The sequence below is a fragment of the Salvelinus sp. IW2-2015 genome, linkage group LG28 (assembly GCF_002910315.2).
Source record: "Salvelinus sp. IW2-2015 linkage group LG28, ASM291031v2, whole genome shotgun sequence".
In the NCBI taxonomy this organism is placed as follows: Eukaryota; Metazoa; Chordata; class Actinopteri; order Salmoniformes; family Salmonidae; genus Salvelinus; species Salvelinus sp. IW2-2015.
In genome coordinates this window covers 6,845,895-6,854,077 of record NC_036868.1, presented here as the reverse complement: position 1 = coordinate 6,854,077, position 8,183 = coordinate 6,845,895, and the positions used below count along the sequence as shown (strand labels likewise).

At 42.9% G+C, this 8,183-nt stretch overlaps 1 pseudogene; it reads right to left on the bottom strand.

Annotated features, from left to right (window-relative positions):
- Nucleotides 1–270: 270 nt before the first annotated feature.
- Nucleotides 271–7,806, bottom strand: LOC111954015 (5'-nucleotidase-like; annotated as a pseudogene).
- Nucleotides 7,807–8,183: the final 377 nt, after the last annotated feature.

Sequence of the window (8,183 nt, the reverse complement as noted above, 5' to 3'; positions counted from 1 at the left end):
TTAAACAAGCACCGGTCATCTGTTTGAGCATAAAAATACATTTGCTTATGTACTCTAACTGGATCGCAGACCAAGAGCTTGACAGCAGCTACTGTACACGAGACTTACCAGTGCATCATTTCTAGTTTTAGCCATAGGATAATACATTTACAGTATTTTCCCTGAAGTTTCAATAGTGAATTTCATATCAAACTGCAGTATTAATAAAGAAATATCTGAGAGCATTGGTGAAATATCCATTCACCATATCCCTGTCCAATTTGTACTCAATAGACTAACTAGAGTTGAGCTCTTCCCTTGAATGCTGTTGGTGAGAGGAATATATCCAATGGTGAGCTTTGCATCATGATTGCAGCCAGGGATCTCTCATAGTCTCCCAAACAGAGCCATCACTAGCCCCAGCATGATTAACAGAGCCATGTGACCAGGCCCTCCTGAAGCTGAGTTGGAAATCTTGATACGTCCCTCTATAGCCGGATGCACCTTCTTCCTCTCAGCAATGTAGCTGGCCACCACCGATATGTCCATGTCACCTGAAAGAGAAACAGACACCGATAGTTTGTGACGTCAAGAACATTTTAATTTTCAACCCTCATGCAACAGTTCACCAACATTGCTTGGTCTGTAATGGTTGTACAACAGAAAATGACCAAAGGGTTCCTGTTCATAAGGAAGTTGAGTCTGCAGAGAGGAGCTCACCCATAGAGATAGATTGTCTACGTCGCAAATGGCACTCTTTCCTTCCTGTGCCCTATGTAGTGCACTACCTTTGACCGGGACCCTGGTCAAAAGTAGTGCACTATACAGGGAATAGGGTACCATTTAGGACATAACCATAGTGTTTTAATCTGTTCAGTTCTGTGAGCTCACCGCTGTCATGTTTCAGGTTCTCCTCTTTAATCATGGAGAATCCGTCTCCTCCTTCCACCATGTATGAGGGCAGGACCACCTTGTATAGCCTTCTGTCATCCAGAGGCTCATAGACAGGCACCCGGCAGTCCGTACAGAGCACACTAATACTCCTAGCGCGCTCCCCAGGGGGCCTCGACATATCATACTCTACATGAAATCCTATTGAAATTGTACAAGAGGGAAATAAAATTAGTCCAAAACACAGCGGGAGACCAAACACCTGTCCTCATTCCTCTCCTTCATGTAGGTTCCTCAATCTGTTGCTGGACCTAACTTATGTAACAAAAACTAAATTCAATAAAGGTGCACAGGCTCTTGGGGATAGACAGCTACTAGAGACACACAGTGTTCCACTTCAATCAGTGTAGATGAAGGGGAGGAGACAAGTTAAAGAAGGATTTTTAGGCCTTGAGACATGGATTGTGTATATGTGCCATTCAGAGGGTGAATGATCAAGACAGACTTAAGTGCCTTTGAATGGGGTATGGTAGTAAGTGCCAGGCGCACCGGTTTGTGTCAAGAACTGCAACACTGCTGGGTTTTTCATGCTCAACAGTTTCCTGTGTGTATCAAGAATGATCTGTGGGGGAGTCTTGGATGGTTGAGGTCTCCGATTCGACAAAGTGGGGGATCTGTCGATTTGCCTTTGAGCGGGGCACTTGACCCTGGTTGCTCCTGTGGATTGCTCTGGAGCATCTGCTAGATGACTGAAATGTTGAGCGGCTTCACTGCGGGTAGATTGTATGTTTAAAAAAATCATTAAGATAAAAAATTAAAAAAGATTGGTCCACCACTCAAAGGACATCCAGCCAGCTTGACACAACTGTGGGAAGCATTGAGTTGAGTTTATTTTTACAGGGACAGTATACAGTAGGGACAGTTTCAGTAAAAGTGCCGGTTTTAGCCAGCCGGCTAATTTTCAACCACAGTCCCTGGGCAGGTTATTAAAAACAATTACAATAACAATACAGACAATCATTGAGCAGTGAGCACACGCAGAGCCACATAGAACAAGTAAGATGTAGACAGCGCAAAATAGCACAAAAAGCAACAAGACAAAATCCATAAAAGCAACAAAGTGTTTCCACACCTCATAAGCTAGACAACATGGAAAGCGGCAATACACAACTAGGGATTATGTTCACAAATCTGATTGACCTTTAGCCATGTTTTTTGTGAAAGTGTGATAGGTAGCAGTTATGTGTGTCTGATGGCAGTGTATTCCAGACATGGGAAGCTCTCACAGAGAAAGCAGATTGACTAAAGGTACTTTTCCTTAAGGGAACTATACAGTCACCTCTCATGGCAGACCTTGTGGATCTGCTGCCATATGTTTGGGTTTTCTGTTTAACAAAAGTACTGAGTGGAGGGGGAGTCAAGTGCATTTCCGATCTTGAATACAGACATGCATCGGTGTATTGCACAAGATTTTTCCAACTCAGGACCTCATGCTTTCTGAGGATGTAACAGTGATGATGGCTATTGGGCTTCTATCAAGCACTTTGAGAGCCTGTTTGTAGACAGACTGAATGGGTTTTAATGTTGTACAGCAAGCTTGGGCCCAACTAGTCAGCAGTATGTTAGGTGGGGGAGTATCATAGATTTGAAGTACAGTTTTGCTACCTCTGTAAAATTTTGTATAAATCATAAATTAGCTCGGTTGAATTTGGTTATTTGAATGACCTTTTTCACCTGCTTTATAAAAGAGAGGTTGGAATCAAGTATGATGCCAAGGTACTTAAAATCAGATACCACCTGGAGCTTCAGACATCTGGCTCAGTAGCATTAGTTGTTGAGTCAACATTGGCCAGCATCCCTGTGGAATGCTTTCGACCCTTTGTAGTCTATTCCCAGACGAATGAGGCTGTTCTGAGGGCAAAGGGGGGTGCAACTCAATATTAGGAAGATGCCTCTAATGTTTTGTACACTCAGCGTAACTGCCCCTGCATGATGTCATATTGTGACCCTCCGTACCAATTAAAATAAAACAGTGTCGGATACCTGTACTTGAAGGAATTCCCCTGTGTTCCCTCCATATCTCCTGACGGAGTGCTCAAAAGCCTTCCTCAGAGTAGATCCCTTCAGCTGAACCAGATCATAGGTGCCTCCAAACGGCAACACAGCAATGAGGTCCTCCATCGTAATGGAACCTAATAAAAGACATTTCACTCAGTTTCCTCAGCCATTGCTGGAGTTTATTCTCTCTTAAACACACAGGGCCAGTTCCTGGACACTTAAGACTAGTCCTGGAAAAATTGAAAATATTTTTTTTGTGCCAAGATTGCTTAATCTGTGTCCAGGACCGGACCCATAAAGGACACACACCCGTTTCGACTCCGCTCATCTATGGATGACCGGTATCGATCCCCCTTGGAGGATGCAGGAGCTAACATGGTTTCCATTGAAGCTCATCTGCATATTTAATGTTGTGGTGTACCTACAGCGAAAAAACAGAGGATTTCAGTAGGTTCAGACTGGCCCAAAGGTACCTGCTTTGGTTAGCTTTTCTGGATACTACTCACTCACCATAGCGTCACAGATTAGGTTTCCCAGGTTGCATTCTCGGAACCTGCACTCTTCAAACGTTCATTGAGATACACAAGGTCTGCCCCAATACTGGGAGGAGTAATTTGCCAGGGCCTTTTTCCACTCGTTGACTTCAGCCAGAATACTGGGGTCTGACAAAACGGAATCATATACACTTATATATACTCCATACAATATAGAATTCTAATGCGTGTGTACATATAATATGATCCTGATAGTGGATAATAACAGTGTGACGTTTTCATGGTGGAACTCTGCTTATCATTGTATTAGAATACGTGACAGTGGACAGAGACATACTACAGTATAATAAATATCACATGCACTATCAAGTATATGCAATAACCTAACTGGTATATCCCCATGCACTACAAGTATACAACTACTGTATATCCCCATGCACTACAAGTATACAACTACTGTATATCCCCATGCACTACAAGTATACAACTACTGTATATCACCATGCACTCACTGCTGATGCAATCGAAGTCCATTTCACTGTGTATGTCCCAAATGGCATCCTATTCCCTATATAGTGCACTACTTTTGACCAGAACTACTTCCTTGACAGGAGTAGAGGTAGAATTTATGTGCTTTGATTGGACATGAAACAGGCTATGTTGTTATGGAGTTTCTATGGTGCTGTTCTATGGTGCTGAGGTTAGAGGGAAACCTCTGGTGCTTTCAATTACATTTCCAGTCTGTTGTTGTTGCTTTCATGTTCAGTTCTGACAGACAGTTTTACCAGATGTAGGTGTTCTGAAGAAAGGGTGCCTATGGTCCTGGTCAAAAGTCGTGCACTATATAGGGAATATGGTGCCATTTGGGATGCACTTACTGTCAACTTCCCCTCATTTTACTCAGCAGTACTGTACTCACCCTCTGGTACAGAGCTGTCCAGAAGAATGGGGTTGCCTGTGGACTGGAGCACGTTGCCAGCTTCGTCAAACGTAACCTTGAGGTAACCCAGATATTTCCCAAAGGCAAAGGCCTGCACCACAGGGACGTCACGCCCACCCTCTGACCTTACTATGACCGGGTAGGGACCTGCCGGGACCTCAGAGGAAGGCTGTTTTCCTAGAAACGGTGAATGTAAACCATTGAATTGATTAACATTGTTAATATCAGTCATCAGTTGCATTGTACTCATGCGTAAGAAAACAGCGTTGCAATTTATACAACGCCTAAATGACTGTGGGGTGAATAAAGATTCAATGCAGTCTTCTTGCATTGCTAATTTCTGTGCTTTCCCACCACATAAGTGAACTGTATAGGCCTCCGTTCAAAGGGAAACCTTATAGCAATCATTGAATCACTCTCTTAGTCCCTCCCTTAGTCCTCTCTGGCTCAACTTAACCCACTCTCCCCTACAGTTTATTGAATGTGCAGGTGTGGGAACCAGACAGTTTAATGGCCCTAACAAAACATTCTAACATTAATTATGGCTGCTGCTGTGGAAAAAGCGGTTAGCAGCACAGCTCAAGTTAACAAAGAGTAAGGCTATGATTGGCATCACTGGAGAGCAGGTAAGGCTGGTGGCAGATACTCATCGTTTCAGCTTTTTGAAATTGCACTAAGGATGAGATGGTCACAGTCATGGGCCAAGAGCTGCTGAGGCATACTGTACATACATCTACTGCATGTGTAGCAGAAACAGCATGGTTAGTGTGTTGGCTGAGCTATTAGTAGACCTACTTCCTTGACAGGACTGGAAGCAGAATTTATTTCCTTTTGATTGGACATAAAACATGCTACGTTGTTTTGTACTTTCTATGGTGCTGAGGTTAGAAGGGAAACTCTGGTGCGTTCATTTACATTTCCAATCTGTTGTTGTTACTTGATTTCACTGTTGGATCACTTGGATCACTTCTCTTCTTGAACTGCACTGTTGGTTAAGGGCTTGTAAGTAAGCATTTCATGTTAAAGTCTACACTTGTTGTATTCGGCGCATGTGACAAGTAAAGTTGGATTTGATTTGAAAACTGAAGACAGCCAGGGACACATGTTCAGTTCTGGAATAAATCAACTGTAGGCTCCTTACAAAAACGATGACAGTTTACCAGATGGTGTTCTGAAGAATTACAGCGGCTACTATGATTGTAAATAAGGAAAGTAGCCTATAGCAAACATTATGCATACCTGTGTACAGAAAGGTGTTACTATGTCCTCCGATGACCACATCCACACCCTTTACCCTTCTGGCTATTTCTTTGTCTGTAACGAAGCCAGAGTGACCAAGGGCGATAATCATGTTTACCCCCAAAGTGATTAGTTTGTCAACCTGGAGCTGGAGGGCATCAATCTCATCCTCAAACACTAAATTAGGTCCTGCAACAGAATGGGGAACAAAAAATGGTTTTACACCAGGGTCATCCTCAAATGTAACTACGTATGGAAAGGCATCTCAAAATCATATTTGCTTCCTATTTTTGTTTTGAAGCAAACAAAAATAGGACAAAGTGATCAATATGGATTATTATGGATTATTGTGAGGAGAGAATGCCTGAATATGAATAACAATGTATTAAGTGAATCTCAATAGAGGACAGAGGGATTGAGGAAAAGAGAAAGAGATTTTAAGAGAGGAAGATGGATGAAGAGGAGCTAGAACTTCAATCAATTCTACCTGTTTGTGACAGAGCAGGCGTCTCCTTTGATGTGTATCCCACCACGCCCACTTTCTTAGAGTCCACATCAAATACCTTATAAGGGAAATAAAGGCCACTGATGCGTGGTGCTAGTGTGTCGTCTGCTTTGATGTTAGCACTGAGGACTGTGCACTTCACTTCCTGGAGAAACGGCTTGATAAGTCCCTCCACTTTATTGTCAAACTCATGATTCCCCAGAGCCTATAAAGACAGTTCAAAACCACAGGAGGCTGCTTAGGGGAGGAAGGCTCATAATATTGTCTGAAACGGAGTAAATGGAATGGCATCAAAGACATGAAGACCATGTGTTTGATACCATTCCATCTATTCCGCTCCAGCCATTACCACAAGCTCATCCACCCCAATTAAGGTGCCACCAACCTCCTGTGTAATCAAAACAAAGGTAAAAGTCATCCCCAATATTTCACCTGTTAACAAAGTGTGCAACAAATCAGCCATAATGTTCAGTAGTTATTGTGCTGCCAAGTTCATCTTATAATCTAAAAATATGTTTGTTTGTTTTCAATCTAATCGAATCAAAAGTAATATTTGTCCTCATCTAATGTCTACTAGCCTCTGTCACAGGCTTCCACCTCCCCTGGTTAGCGGAGCATAGGAGTAGAGGCTACATGTCTACTAACAACTGATGGAATTAAAAACATTTGTGATTGGACATATCCTGGGGTTGGCTTCCTAAACATAATATGAAGATGCCTGGAATTATTCCCGGGCCAGTGTCACACTGGGAATTGTAGTCCTTTGTCAGGACTAGTTTTACCCACTACCTCATTGACACCTTACTCCAGGTTACCTGTCCCTTGTACATCACAGATGTCCCCATTGTACCTGTATCTTTTTGTTGGGGGGGCTTTCAATTTAGGCTACTGCTGTTGAGAGTTGTATCGTAGAATGCAAAAGGTAAAATGACAAAATATTTTGCTATCTCATTCACTGACAGACCTTAGAGAGCTTTTCATAAACTGTCAGAAATGTTCAGTGGATCAACTACCAGCCCATGTTAGCTAGTTAGGCTAACCAGCTATCTAAATCTTGTAGTTATCATTGCCAGATTATGTGCCCAGTGGCCTCGACTGCCAGGGGGCCCCCATTGATTCTGTCACTCAGGTATCATATGTTACTACACCGATAAATTACAATATCTATCAGGACCTTTGCCACCTAGGAAATGTGTGTGACCGGACCTTCTCAAATAGTAGTTGAGTACCCCAACACTAGCCCATATTAATATTAATTCTTACCTAACTAGGACTAAACGGCTTACCATTGCATCGTAGCCAAGTTTGTTCATAAAATGTGCAGCCTCTGCTCCCTTATAGACATTAAACCAAACGGTTCCTTGAAATTGATCGCCTGCATCCAGCAGCATCACATTTCTCTCTCGGTTCCGGATCTCCTTTATTTTCGTAAATCTCCGTGCCACCCCGGCAAAACACGGAGGCTTGGTGCATTTGCCGGAGTCCTTGCTTGTCTCCTCAACCCGTGCGTGGACATCGTTGGTATGAAGCAGCGTGAGTTCCCACTCTTCAGTACAAACATGACTACAGATGCAAAGGTAGAATAAAATGTTCTTCACCGGCTCACGCACTCCCATTTTATCTGCTCGTTGCCAGCGCAGTGTATTAGGACACTGAAGTTATCCCCCTACTTTCAGTGACTACACCAGAAGGCGTGGACACTGTTCTTCTCCGATCGTAGCATTTAAGAGAGAGAGAGAGTAATCTGGGCAAAAGATTGTGCCTTCCCATGTACACATTCTATAGTTATAATATTGTAGTGTCTTCTTAGCTTTTACCACAGAGGTGTATACAGCATATGAAGAACATTTCCTGCTATCTGAATTGTTCAATTCAATCACCACCCACACACTGAATTATGGCAGCCACAGGATGTAGGGGTGCTGAAGCACCCCCTGATTAATCACAATTTAAAATAAAATAAATGTTCTCACGAAATTACTGCACTCGGCCTTTATTACGCCTGTATGAGCAGAGAAAAATACTAATTGACAAAAATTCCCCCCACCCCAACCAATGGACAGCACCCCCACCCCAA